The 13,872-nt window shown below is 37.8% G+C and overlaps 1 protein-coding gene across 2 annotated transcripts in view; it reads right to left on the reverse strand.

Annotated features, from left to right (window-relative positions):
• Positions 1-11,827, reverse strand: part of NDUFS5 (NADH:ubiquinone oxidoreductase subunit S5) — a 106,390-nt gene extending 94,563 nt beyond the window's left edge. Inside the window, exons 1-2 of one of the 2 annotated variants that reach the window (XM_044059916.1) lie at positions 11,717-11,804; positions 10,640-10,732 (exon numbers count right to left, since the gene is read on the reverse strand). The gene's annotated coding sequence lies outside the window, so the exon portion shown is untranslated. Of the gene's footprint in view, positions 1-10,639; positions 10,733-11,716 lie in introns of both variants that reach the window. The other variant, XM_044059915.1, reaches the window with a different exon arrangement.
• Positions 11,828-13,872: the final 2,045 nt, after the last annotated feature.

Here is a 13,872-nt window from a genome sequence, read left to right on the forward strand (position 1 = left end):
TGACCTAGCCTAAGCCTCTCAAGATTATTTCAGAGTAACCAATCTTGCACAAGAAAACCGCATCTCAGGAATGTTACATACAGCCAAAGTTAGTTTACTGATGTTCTCAGGGACGCCGATTAAGAATTTCTCAACTTATAAGATTAAAAACAATTCAGGGGATTGGATATCCTACTCACTCTCTCTGAGACCATAGAAACACAAACTACAAAGCAAGAAATGGCTAATAAAAGAATCTTTTAAGAGACCAAAAGTCCCTAAGCATACTGTTAATGTAGTAATATAGCTAGGCAAGTAATAATACAATACCCAAATACTGTGATGTACTTCAGATCTGCCTCAAACATATGCCAGTCACTTCAGACTAACACTTAAGTCTGAACCACAATGCAACAGGCACTTCCTATTGCAAATCAAGACCAACTGCCAAGCTGCTCATTCAAATTACTAAACAACAAGCAAAATGACTAGCATTCAAAATGCAAAAATATGAGGGAAGTTTGGAAACTCTAGAGATGCAAAAAAACTGGATAAGATCCTATTTAAACTTGTAGGTCTGAAGTTATAAATACACACAAGCATCAAATACAGATCAAGACAGCATATCCAACATTAAATTTCTTAAATTTAAAAACAGCATGGCTAATTTCAGTGTAACTTGTTATTGGTCACAAATTCCTACTGTAACTAGGTTGTGAATGTATCTGTAGACGCACAAATACTTGCTCTAGGAAAATGTCTTACCAGTTTCAGCCAACCTGACAAATTACAATGCACAAAGAGGGAGAAAAAAAAAAAATCAAACCTATGCAACACAGAAAAAAATGGATCAATGGCTGTAGGTAAGCTGTTGTATATTAAAAAAAGTCTATGCATTGTCCACGTTTTACCCACATTCCAAAAATCTACAACACACTGCAGTATAAATCAAATTTTATGTCACATCAGGTACGCTTCATTTTAGACTACAACTGAACTGTTATCTTAAAAACATCCAATGTCCCAAACTTTTTGGACATTTGTTGGGAGAACCATCCATTCACAACCCCTTTTCCCATTTTGTATGTATTTCTTCCATGCCACACACTCATACCTATGGCCAGTTTAGTGTCCAATCCACCTACTGCATGTCTTTTAGAATATGGGAGGAAACCTGAGCACCAGGAAGAAACCCATGCGAACACAGGGAAGACAAGAAGACTCCACAGTAGGCAATCCAGCTGAGAACCAAACCGGGGAGACTCTTGCTGTGAGGTGACTACACTGCGCCACTTGTGCCACCCCTGGGGGAGAGGGGACCACTGCGTTTTTATTCCCACACCTTTTCCAGCATGATGGCTATATGTCAGTGCAAACTGCAACCTCTGTTTTAACCTTGTTCTGCACCCTTAAACTGTGCAAACGTGACTTAAAATACCATCTTAAACAAATTTTGTTTCATCTACATTTCAGAACACAGTCCTTTTTATATATTGTGGTAGGGATCTATCGTATTCCTATACACACCTTCTCCACTATAAATACAGTATTCATGATAAATCCAAATATGCTCTTTAACAGCTACTCTGTGCAAAACGTAGTGCTCCTCGCTTCTTAGACAGAAGTGCTTCTAAGAACAAAGCTCCTCTGTTACACCAATACATTGGATCTTACTCGGTAACCAGCTGACATACCCACAATACTAAAAAGCATGAAAATCCTGTTCTAATCTGTAATATTCACTGTACCCAACCCCTTGTAAGACACTGCATATCACTTCCACTGCATCACCTTCTGCCAGGTATAATCTATATCAACGGGTAGAGAACTGTAGGACGATACTGACACTCCATTTGTAGGTGGGACCCTCTAGCATGTTGCCTCAAATGCCAACATTCTGAAAATGTACATTAGCAAGTGCATATAACTTTTGGCGTTCTCAGCAATGGAAATATTTTCATGTGCCGACAAGTGGCTTATGCCAGAAGGCAGACATGCACATCACACTATGATGGAAGGAATGCATTCAAAAAACACTTGATCCCATTTATTTAGAACTGATATGAAGAAATCAAATCTTCTCTCAAACTACAGAAGTAGCAAAATTGTTAACCCATCTCATCACTGACAAACATGGGAACAAATTGTTCCTCTTTATCAAAATCATTTTCAACATGCTTTTAGAACAAACAGTTTTTTTTTTTAAATGGCAAGCCCACCATTGTTTTAGTACACCTGGCAGCAAATATGACACCATCCATGAATATTCTTAAGCAAATACATGCGTGGTGATGTCTGCATTGCATGTTATAACAGAAAAATCAAATTGCCAAAATTAAGAAAGAGACACGATGGTACAAAACGACCGAATTCCACAAGTGGGAGGCCACTCTCCACACTCCTTAGTTCTTTTATAACTTCTTCAGTGTATCACTAGGGGTTGGGAAGACTTACACATGCACACATACTCTTAATAATACCATAGGGCAGTTTTTCTGATTTGTAACAGTCTTGCTCTTTACAAAATTCAGATGTCAGTAGTAAACATATTTTGGTTATGTCACAGCTTGCTCAGAGAGAGAATTACTCCTCTGCAAACACTGCAATATGATGTTGCCTTAATTTGATACTGATACACTATGAACAATATGCCCATTAAAACCACAAAATTATATCGTTATGCTTTCTAGGACTGCCAAAAAAATGGCTAAAACTTCAACTTGGTCTCTTTCCAAGACTGAGCCGTCATAATTTCCTTTAGTTCCTCCTACCAGAAAAGAGTACCAAGGCCTTTAGGTGATGAAACACTTATCTTTCCAAGTCCATAAAGACTATCAACTTACAAAAGGTCTTAAATCAGTTTACAGTCACACAAAGAATTTCACATCTTCTCACATCAGCAGTTCATAAGCAGATAGTAACTAAATATACACCATCCCTGATTCTTCTGTTTTAGAACCAAGACTAGAATGTGCACTGTCCCTCACATCCCCTCCATCAGCGCAGAACACAAGTACACCGTGACTCCCAAAAAACAAACTACTCTGATTTGTTCACCTGGCTAATTGGAGAGCATCTTTGCTTCAAAAAATACACTTATGTTAAATATTCTTACTTTAAAAAACTGTTGGCGTCCTACTCTTCCTAATAAGCTTACTGTATCAGAATCTTCATATTACTTAAGAGAACCTCACACTAGATAGAAAACAATATTAATTTGAATGCTGACACTAGACCCTTCAAACTGGAACAGTCTTCTTAAAAAAAAAATCACAGCAGGTGTGAAGTTTCCTTTAAAGCATTCCTTACAAAAGATTCCATCATGTATGCTTAAAAGATGCTGCTCAGCTTTACAGTGGCTGCAAATTTCTTTTTTATAATTCTGCAGCGATAATGGAGAACACTGCACTGCAGCAGTAGATGTAGTGATCAAGAGTGTTAAGACATACTGTAGTTAATAGCTACTTACTACCGCCCTAGCATTTTAAACACTATTTCAGACAGTTAACTACAGATCCATTACCTGAAGTGATAAATTTTGTAGTAAGACTAGGATTTGCCTCATACTTTTGGCTGCTTTCCTCTTAAAATGTTTGCTTTTCTGCTAAACTACTGAAAACTGCAATCTGACAATGTCAGGCATCAGAGTTAATTGTTGACTTGGTTTATAGGATCATAGGAGGTTACTAGGCTAATGGCCCTGGGGCCCTTAGCCACAGTTTAATCACAAAAAGAAACCTCAGTCATCACCTGTCACTCCTGTCATTGAGGGACACAGGTGGAACTCCTGGGACAAAATTATGGTTTCCCATCCACATATCAAGGTTGCGCTTGAAGAGGGTCAGCGAGGTACTCTGACGTATATGGGAAGTCAATTCCAGAGACGGAGCAGCCTCTGGGAGACAAACCTGTCTTTCCAGAAGGTTCTGTTGATGTTCACAGAGTCAGGCCTTTCAAGCAGGTAATGCGCGAAGAGTTAGACATACAGATATGCAGCATCTCTAGTAAGGAAGGGCCTGAGATTGCCTTGTAGATGAGACACAGATCACCTCTGAGCAATCTGTAGGATACCAAGTAGAGTGATGGTGATTGGAGCCTGTCCACATAGGACAGGTGCTGGAGGCCATGGATTCTCTTTGTGAGGTATTTATGTGGCCTTTCCAGGTGGTGCAGATCTTTGGAGAGGTACATACCAAACAGAGTGTTATACTCAATTATTGGTCTAATGAGGAAGAAGTATAGAGAGATAATAACCTTCTTTCTGGATGCAATACCTTTATTGATGAGATGAGCCAGGTAAAAAGGCTTTTCTGACCACTGCCGCTACAGGATGGCTGAATAAGAGACTATAATCAACCTGAGTACCCAGATCTCTCACCACAGGTCGTGTGTTTAGGAGGTTGCCATTGATGTGGTAATCAATAGGGGCCGTGTTTCTGCCGAATGGTATGATACTTTTGCATTTAGCTTGAGGCCATGACTTTGGCACCAGTCATTAGTTGCTGTGAGACCCTCTTGCAGTATGTTATCATCATCTGAGGAGCCAATGACAGCACTTAACCAAAAGTCAACTGCAAACTTGGTCTCCTCTCATCCAGGGCCTTGGTGACAGTCTCAAAGAAGTCAACCAGGTTCAATAGGCAAGATCTGACATTGACGAATCGGAATTGGGTGGGGTCAAGTGCTTGGAGATTGCCTATGTCCTTGTTTACGAGACCCATAATAATATGCTCCATGGCTTTACAGATCAGACTTGTCAAGCTAATGGGGCAATAGTTTCTAGGGTCAGTAGTGGCACCACTTTTGTGCAAGGGGATGACAATGGCAGTTCACGCTGCTGGAATGAAGCCTGTACTTAAGCTTTGATTGAATAGGGTGCTCAATGGCGAAGCTAGTTCTTGCTGGAAATGGTGCAGAATACAGCCTGGGATATATGGGGTCCCATGGAGGCTATGTTCTTTGCCTAGGATAGGGCCTTTAACACTTCTACAGAGATCACACACAGAGCATGCAAACAACCAAGTAAGCCCAAAATGAAACAAATAACACGCCCAAACAGAAGATTCACTAAAAAATGCACCCTTCAAAAGAGCACCCTTTTGCTAAATTCTTTAATTCACCAACACAAGATTAAGCGCTTTCATCCACAAGGATGTGGACTTCATCAGAATATCAATTAACAGTTAATTACATTATTTATAAGCCATTTTGGCGTCAAAACAATACTCACAAAACATCTTATTTTACCAATTAAATAATAAAGCTATTGGGTACTAAAGTTCATTCACACAATGCATATGAAGTTTGAAACCCGATTAGAAAGTCCTACCACAATATTTTTTACCATAAATTGATAAACTTAATAAATAAAACTATGCACATGGCAATATAAATATCCTAGTTAATATATATGCATTAATCTAATAAAAATTACTCTCATAAAAACAGTAACTTTGGCTGCATATTTACTCCCAGTGTAGTAATTAATACACAAAACACAGCAATATGTCATTAAACAAAAATACAAATATGTAATATATTGCACAACATCCTGTTTAGATGCTTCATACTCATTTCCCTACATCCGCATCCGTAATATGGGCTTAATAATGATATAATCATTAAATCCAGGGAAATTTAAAGCATCTGTCAATAACTGCCATCTAGTCTCCCTATATCCTAAAAGGGCTTTAATATTGCCCCCTCTTGGTCCTATCTGACCTGCTCGAGAATGGCAAATTTAAAAGTGTGTTCATTTCCTTTCATCTCACTGTGCCTATAAAGGGCATTGGTTTTGTCTTTTTTACTATTATACAAATGGTCATAAACCCTATTCTTAAAACATCTCTCAGTTTTTCCAGTGTAACAACATGAACAGGCCATGCATTTAGCAATGTATACAAAACATTTAGAGTTGCAATTCCCCTGTGTGAATGTAACCCGGGTTCTGTTAATATTATCCAGCATAATTCCTTCAACTTCTAATATACTAGAACATTGTCTGCAACATCCACATTTCCTAGTGTGTTATTTAACGTGCGATATGTTAACCCAACCTTATTCCAAACTTCTTTTTAAGTTATTACTCACTTTGTAAACAAAGAATGGCACAGGCCCCACTATATCCTTTATGTCATTATCTGCTAACAAAATGTTCCAGTTATTGGCCATTATCTGTTTAACCTTGTTGGCATAGGGAGAGTGTTCCAAAATGCATGCCCTTTGATAGTTACTATCATCGTCTACTTTGCACACCGAGATAGTTTCTGACAATGGTTTACCTAAAATGGGGGGGATATTTTCTACCCCATTCACTAATGATATACTCCCTTACATAATTTAACATATTTATAGGGTACTCTCTCTGTCTAAACAACTTCCACATATAATCCATTTCTTTAACCATATCTACATACTGAGAAGTCATTCAAGCTGCACGTATACACTGTCCTTTAAAATGTTCCTCTTCATTTTTCTGGGGTGATTACTCATATATTCAAGGTAACTATTGGAGAAAGTACTCTTCCTACACATATATTAGACTTCAAACCATTGTTATTACTCGTAATATAACTGTTTACCCAATCGGGAAACAAGGAGAATGGTACACATCAAATGCTGCAGTCGACAGCATGTATAGCAGGAAGTCAAGCCTCTTTTTGAAGTGCATAACGGCCAGTGTAATGGCATCGGCGGATTAACGGCTATGCATGGTCTTGATCTGCACATGAATATGGAGGGCGACAATAGTAGGATTATGGAAAAGGAATATACATTTGACTTTTCTCTTTATAATGTGGATGAGGAACAGAGAAGAACCGGGACTAAACGTAAATGGAAAGCTCAGTTTAAAACTTATTCTACTGCCCACGTGGATGCACTAAAAGCCAATCAAGGTACTGTAAGGCAAAGCTCTAGTAGTCCCAGAGCAAATGCCAAAGAATTAACTAGAAATGGGCTGAGTAGCACCCATTTGAATGAATTTTAAGAGTGAATATGATTTTAAAAACTTTAACCAAACATCTATATCTAATGTAAATGAGGATGGATTTGTGACTAATGGTTCACTTAAAGACCTTATGTATTTGTTTGGTAAAAAACTGGGTATGATTAAGGTTTAAAAATAGATAATGCATATCTTAACCAATGTCTTGCATTGAAAATAATACCAGCAGGTTTGCGTTTTTTTAAGATGCCTATGGGTACTGAATTAAATGAAACTGTTTGTAGTGAATTTTATTATTTCATCAGTTTGGTTTTGATTTTATGAAGTTTTTAATGAAGGAAAATGAAGAACGTCTATGTGTACTAATGGATGAAGTAGAAATATTACGATTTATTATACAGTCAATGAGATAAATTACATTTAAAACAATTTAATATTGCTGATAAAAAGGCACATACTGTTTTTAGTAAGAAATGTAAGTAAATTAGAAGAGATGTTGGAACATTTCAAAAATGACAAAGTTTATCCATGTAAAATAAATAAGAATAGTCAGAATTACACTAATGACAGGGATAAAGGTGGTGAATATTATCGGAATGTTGAGGAGTCTAATTACAAACAACGAAGATACAATTCAAATTTTCAGGGGGGGGGGTGGAAACAATATCATCACAAGAACTGGAGGAAGGATTGGAATTGGAAGCAGGACAAACCCCATTGGGGACAGGAGCAACAACAATGGATGGGGGATAGACAATCAGTGGTGGGTATTGAATATGTTGTAGAAAAGGAACTTGATACGCAGGTTTATGAAGGAATAATTAATTGTTTAGATGGTTTTAAGATTTACAACTATACTAATTTGGTTGTAAAATGAACATTTTAAGATTTTTTTCAGAGGGATGAAATATATTCCTGACTCAGGCTTCCATATCATAGACTGGAAGAGATTAAATTAATTATTTTTGAGGAAGATGAATTTAGCTATTCAGTTTAGGAATAATAAATATGTAGGAAATGAAATACTTAGAAAAGTACATATATGCCTGCTGTCACACAGTCTGGTGTTGCAGTTTATGAAAGAATGGTTGTAAAAGAAATATATGGTCTATATAATGATTTGAAACATCAAAAAATGAATTATAACCTTAACCCATAGTGAGGCTGCTGTTTTGAGACAACTTAAGAAAGACCAGAACATAAGGATTATGAAACCTGACAAGGGTGGGGGTGTAGTGATTTATGGCACCTTGGAATATGTTGCCAAGATATTTGAGATTTTACAAACATCAGGAAATTATGAAACTTTCTGTTAATGAAATACAGGTTGCATACAAACGTACTGACAAGTATATATAAGAATATTTGTTGGGCCATCATATTACCAATGAGGTGTATAAATTTTTGATGGTAGAACATTCGGTTATGGCCACCATAGTTGGCATACCTAAAATACATAAGAATATCAACAGCCCTCCTTTTCGGCCGATCATATCAGGTAGCCGTTCTAAAACATTCCCACTAGGAGTGGCCATAGATAAATGGTTAAAGCATATATATGGTAGCATTCCACATATGGTAAAGAACTCGTGGGTTTTTCTTTGCAGTTTGACTCCTGCAGTATGGAAAGAAGGGTTGTATTACACCATTGATGTTGTAGATCTTTTTTCATGTATTCCCAAACAAATACAGGTTCTGCAACAGCATTAGGCAGAACACAAATTGAGATTGGGATTTTGTAGCACTGGAAATGATGTCGATAGTACTTGACAATAACTTTATATATTTTGAGGGAGTACTACTGGCAAACAAGGGGTGTGGTGATGGGGCAGCATGTGCCCCCATGTTTGCCAACCTGGTCATGTTAGATTGGGAAACTACTGTTGACTTGGCCTACTGGGGGAGGGGCTGGGTGGGATAGAAGCTTTGAACGAGACAGTCCGATGATCTGATCTCACCAGGGAAGAACATACTATGGGAGTGGTGCAACAGTCACCCATGTTGGTGAGAACCAAGTCCAGAATGTTACCTCCCCTTAACGGGGATGAGACAAGCTTGTCTAGTGCGTTAGAACTGATAATGTCAAGGAATCATTGAGTGAGTACATTAATTTAGGAATAATTCAATCTCTCTTTGGTGAGGTAGTTGAAGTCACCAAGAATTAGAGTACCTTGATGGAGTAAAGTAAATCCAGGTAAGATGAGTGGGTGTTCAGAGTCATGGGGGGAGCTCTATAAGCTGGCTATAACTTTGATGGGTGTCTTGCCAACTGTCAGTTGCACCTGGAGTAGTTCCAATGAGTCATGCTGGCAGACCAGTCTGGAGGCGTGCCTGTCCTTAATGAAGATAGACTCTCCATCACCCTTAATCTTCCCAACCTCACTTTGGGGTTGGAATGAGGCATAGCCTGGTAAGGCAGGGATGCTCTCCGCAGCCCTGAACCAGGTTTCCGTGATGGCACAGACATCAGCATTTTCCAGTGCAAGAAGACCCTCCAGTGTGTACATTTTCAGTTTTAAGGCTTCTACCGTTTAGCAGCATGGCCTTCAATTTGTTTTTTGACAGATCTTTTATGTTAGAAGATTTGTCTTTGGGACACTGCCTAAAAAGGCACAATGGGGGAGGCGAGGGCCATGGCCAGGATCCGGAATCCCAGTAGTTACAGCTGGAGGCCATCTCTGGCAAAGCAATGAGGCCTGTCAACCATGTCATCCCAGGCAGGCGGACAGACACTAGATCCCCTTGGAATGACACCAGAAACTAAGCCAACTGCTGAAGTCAATTATTTTGTGTTGGTATTGTGGTAACATTCTTGATGAAGGTAGGATGCTGCTTAGGGCTGGGGTCATACCTGCCTGGGACACAAACTCTGACAGCTCAATCATGTCTCGCTTCATATAGTCCAGGGATGTTTCAGATAGCACATGTTATTCAAAACTGTTGTCCTATTACTATTTTAATATTGCTGAGTTTTTTTGCTCTGTCCTTTCCAAATCATGCTTCTTACCATTCAGAAAACACATGCGGATAAAAAAACCTGATGTTTCATTTAACTATGCAATAGTCTTGATTGCGTTCCTTCATACTTTGTCCCTGTCCCAACCAAGTTCACAAAGGAGGATTAGACTCAATGCATAGTGATGTAAAACCTGTTCTAAAAAAAAAAGTTCACTTAGTTTCATGCATATCACAGACTGGTCTATGTATGGAAGTAAATGAACCCAGCACTGCATTTATGACTGCACCTTAAGCATGGTCCAGAATTTTTCATTACTGCCAATTTTGTTACACTGATAAAGCATGCTTGCTGTTTTACTATGAAGACTACACCATTGCTTACATCAGGTAACCCATTCACTGCCTGCCATACCTCTCAACCTCAAGACGAGAAATCTGGACAAAGCCACAACTAATGGGGTGACAAAGGCCGAAAAATAGGGGACACTAAATATTGCTCTTATAAACTTAGAAAGTTGACAGAATAACAGGTTTTGTGTTAGCATGAATTTTTCTGAAAAATATGAAGTCTCAAAATCTGTCATTTTCTAATTTCAGTCCTCAAGTGATTTGCCATAAAACTATAACTTTATGAGAAACAAAAACAAGAGTCAAAAATCTGGGCATTCTGTGAAAGTCTGGACAGCTGAGAGGTATGCTGTCTGCACAACTATCCTGCTGTTTTGAGCATGTTGTTCATATTAGAGTTATGCTTACTTTGGCACCAGGTAGACTTTTTTGCTTTACTTTTGCAATGATTCACTCTGTCTTTGACTGCGCGTTTGTTTCTGCCTTACATCTAGAATGAGGCTGAAAAGGAACAATAACTAATTTACTTCTCCAGTACACAAATGATAATTAAATGCATGGATAACTAGATAGCTGAATAAACTATTTTCTTAAATGTGCAACAAAGCATTCAAAGAGATGTATATTCTCTTTTTTAAGAAATATGCACAATAAAATAATAGCTAACTATACTGGTCAGGAACTGAACACAGTGCATCACGTAGTTCTAAAGAAGCATCTCAGCCTGTGGTTTCAGCACTACAGGATAAAACAGATGTAGTTTATTCACAACACAATGCCTACAAAAAGTTTTAGTTCAGAAAATGCAGCACAACAATGCTTTTATAATCCACTATTGCTAAGAGGACTTGCAGCAAATTATCTCTCTTCAAGCGTCCTTTGTTTCCCTGACTTTGGCTCAAATTTTTGTTCTGTACTTTTTGAATTTGATTTTCTGCAGAACAGTGGTGCATTACAATGGCTTGGCAATAAACAGACTGCTGTACACAAAATAAATAAATATATAAAGACTTTGGTTAAGTTTCCAAAACAATGGAATAGACACACATTTTTGAGCATCTCTAAATATTTTGATACATGAAGTCCGGGAAATCAATATCCCCAACAAACTGGTGTGCAACTTGCTTACGGATAGGAACAGCCCTCTAAAAACAGCATATTAAGCTTCAATAGTAAGAAAAAAAAAAGCTTATCAATTGAAATTTGGAGAACATTTAAAATGTTAGACGGGTAGTAGCAAAATAAAAACTTTCTAGTACAAAACTTACCCTACACTACTTATACAGGGCCAAAACGCAAGACAATTACTCAACCCTCAAATTATTGCCAAATTGTCCCTAAAACTTAGCACCTAGCCCTCGAACACCATGTCCTCTCTTGGATCAGGAGATTCCATGCGTCCCCTTCTTTTTAACCACAGCATTCCTACTGATTTATTTATACGGATAAATCTGTTACTATTAATCATATTAGAATATACTTTACCTTTTAGACTGTCAAAATTTGTCCGTCCTTTCAACCTAAAGTAATGCCGTAAACAGGCAATATAGGTCACCTTACGACACCTTGCTTTACGCTCTAAGCAAATAGCCGCATGCGTATTTGTAGTAGAATGTAGGCTATTTACTTATTTTGACCGTGAAACATTGTCAGTGTGTTGTTTAGGAATAAGCCACATAGTTATCTGTTTAAAACGCTTAGAGTTACGCAAGTAGCGTATAAATGTTTACAAGGTTTTTGTCCACTTTCAGAACTACAGCTCAAAAAAGCAGCATATTAGAAGCGCTATTGCGCGTGACTGTGTCTCAGGACTGCCAGTTAAGCCTACCAGACACCGGAACTATTCCCAGCTGTACGCGAAAATATAGTGTAGTACTTTGAGATGTGACCTTCTTTTGGTTTAAATAAGACAGTTCTTTTTGAAGTGGTACTAATAATGCAATTGTGTAAAGGTAGTCGTTTGGTTCTCCACAGGGTTATTGTGTAGTGTACAGCACAGCGAATGTATCGCATGTTTGAGCGTTCCCAAAGTGAATGACAGGCTGTCAATGCTATGCAGCTGTCCTTTACTGAAGAATATATACATGGTGGTGTAGGTTCATATGTGTGTTTTAGGCTCATACCTCTTAGAGCAAAAAATCTGGATAAAGCCATAAATTATGGGAGGACAAAGCCCCCCAAAATAGGGACATTTTTTTTTCCAATAAACATTTTTTATTATTTTTCACAACCATATTACAAATTCACACACTATGTACAATATTTACAAAATGCTTCCATAGGTTAACTTCACATTATATGTCAATCTCATATATTGGTCATAAGTACAGTACTAATAATCAAAAAAAGAGAGAAAAAAAGAAAACCCACAATAACAAATCAAGCCAACGAACTATATTGTCTCTACCTCTTATATCTAATCTAAGATTGATTATACATTGTACTCTAAGTCCCGAGAAAAAGTGGATAGGCACCTCTACGCCAACACAATATTGAAAATTTGCTCCCATATTTTTATATTGTTGATATTTTTCTTATGGTCGCTTATTAAGAGTTTATGCGCTAAGATATGTTGTATAGCCATCAATCTGAAATTTCCCCACGATGTCTGATCTGGATTCAACCAATTTTTGGCTATATATAATTTCATTAATAAACAAATATTCATAATTACGATCCTTTTTGATTTTCCTAGATTCTCCGGGGGAATATGAAGAATCATAAATTCCCAAGAGAGTGTTGAGTTTTGGTAGCCCATTTTTTGTAACTGTAACTTGAGTGAATTCCACAATTTATAAATACACTTGCAACTCCAGAACATGTGAAGCAAATCCGCTGTTTGATCTAAGCAATGTGGGCATTTAGGTGAATTCTTCGGATCAAATTTATGAAGAGTGAGACGAGTATAATATGCGTTGTTGAAAATCATCAACTGCGTAAAAATCAATTTTTGCAGGGATACAGACTTTAATGTTGTACTGAATGCCTCCAATATCTTATTGTCATCTGACAATATCAATTTCTCCAAAATAGGGACATTTTTAAATACTGCTCTTACAAACTTCGAAAATTGATAGCATAGCAGGTTTTGCATTAGCATGAATTTTCTGAAGTCTAAAACTCAAATGTCATTATTTTCTAACTTTATTTTTCAATGGCTTTCCAGTACATTGCCAGAAAAACACATTACTTATGAAAAAGGAGACAGAAATAGGAGGTAAAAATCTGTACAGTTGAGAGGAATGATTCTAGGCTAACAATTAATAAAGCTTTTTTAAGCCTGGTCATGCATCCCAAATCTCTGACAAGTTCTGATACCCATTGGTAAATGTAAACATGGGGTTGTGAGATGAAACATTTATGGTATGCCCATGTCCATGACAGACATAGGTGCCAGAACCAGTGATGAATTTCCTTCCCCATGCATTTGACTTGGGTTAGAGTGGAACTCTGCTTCACATGAATGGGGAGCCTCTTCCAGAGAAAGATAATCATTGGGATACACACCTGTATCTCCAGCAGATCTTAAATATCACAGCCAATGTTTAAGACCTTAGAACAGGTAATTCTGGTGCTGTTTGATTTTTGGATATACAGGAGGTCCAGCAAAGTGGGGTCCGTCAATGTCTTGTATGCCAAGT

This window comes from Protopterus annectens, chromosome 1.part2 (assembly GCF_019279795.1).
Source record: "Protopterus annectens isolate FY-2018-M chromosome 1.part2, PAN1.0, whole genome shotgun sequence".
NCBI lineage: Eukaryota > Metazoa > Chordata > Ceratodontiformes > Protopteridae > Protopterus > Protopterus annectens.